The sequence below is a fragment of the Lucilia cuprina genome, chromosome 6 (genome assembly GCF_022045245.1).
Source record: "Lucilia cuprina isolate Lc7/37 chromosome 6, ASM2204524v1, whole genome shotgun sequence".
NCBI classification, from domain to species: Eukaryota; Metazoa; Arthropoda; class Insecta; order Diptera; family Calliphoridae; genus Lucilia; species Lucilia cuprina.
Window position 1 is genome coordinate 47,686,610 of NC_060954.1, and position 1,183 is coordinate 47,687,792.

The 1,183-nt window shown below is 27.6% G+C and overlaps 1 protein-coding gene across 1 annotated transcript in view; it reads left to right on the top strand.

The window, feature by feature from the left end:
• Positions 1-1,183, top strand: part of LOC111688606 (short-chain dehydrogenase/reductase 3-like) — a 4,117-nt gene that overhangs the window by 1,929 nt on the left and 1,005 nt on the right. The gene's annotated exons all lie outside the window — the stretch shown is intronic.

The following is a 1,183-nucleotide window of genomic DNA, read 5'->3' on the forward strand; positions in this document are numbered from 1 at the left end:
CTATAGTCTAGTCTAAAGTCTAGTCTATAGTCTAGTCTATAGTCTAGTCTATAGTCTAGTCTATAGTCTAGTCTATAGTCTAGTCTATAGTCTAGTCTATAGTCTATATCCAAGTATAGTCTATAGTCAAGTCTATAGTCTAGTCTATAGTCTAGTCTATAGTCTAGTCTTAACTACAGTCTAGTCTAAAGACTGGTCTATAGTCTACTCTATAGTTATAATTACATTATATTAATGTTTAACTTACCTGGTAAGCTTTGGTTTTAACTTGATACTCTTGTGCAATAAACTTAGCGGTTTCCTCAGCTAAATTTTGCTCAATATCAACAATAGCAACATGACAACCTCTTTTGGCCAATTCAATTGCTAAAATACGACCTAGACCTCGACCAGAACCTGTTATCTGCGCAAAATTTAAGAAAAAAATATAAACAATATATACAGTAAATAAACAAACGAATATTAAATTATTATATAAACAACAACAAATCATGTGTATTGTGAGTCATCAAAGACTTTTGTAAATAAAATTTAAAAACAAAATTTAAATATTTTATCAGTAACTTTCTTAAGCCACTTACCACCGCAACTTGACCCTTTATCGTTTTATTTTGCTGTTTATTTTGTATAAATTTAAATAATTTTATAAATACAGCAAAAACTATTAAGACCGGATAGATCACTAATGTAGCGATCACATATAGAGAGTAATAAAACTCTAATACTGCTATTTTTAATTGATTTTGATTTTGTTTTTGTATTTTCATTTTTGCTGTATTTTTTTATTTGACTGCTTCTGCTTCCGATTGCTTTGTTTGTTGCTTGAATTATGATCTAAGTTCCGTTAGATTCACCTCTATTTATAACTGAAAATATCTTTGTGTTTAAGAATAATGTTAAATGATAATTAAAGTTATTTTTTTTAACATAACGAATTAAAAAACGAGAATAAAATGTTAATTATGATCAATAATCTGCACACAAAATTATTTAAATATATTGTTCACGGAGTGAATAGTTTTATGTCTAAAGTCTATAGTCAAGTTTATGGTCTAATCTATAATCTAATCTAATCTATAATCTATAGTCTAGTCTATAGTCTAGTCTATAGTCTAGTTTATAGTCTAGTCTATAGTCTAGTCTATAGTCTAGTCTATAGTCTAGTCTATAGTCTAGTCTATAG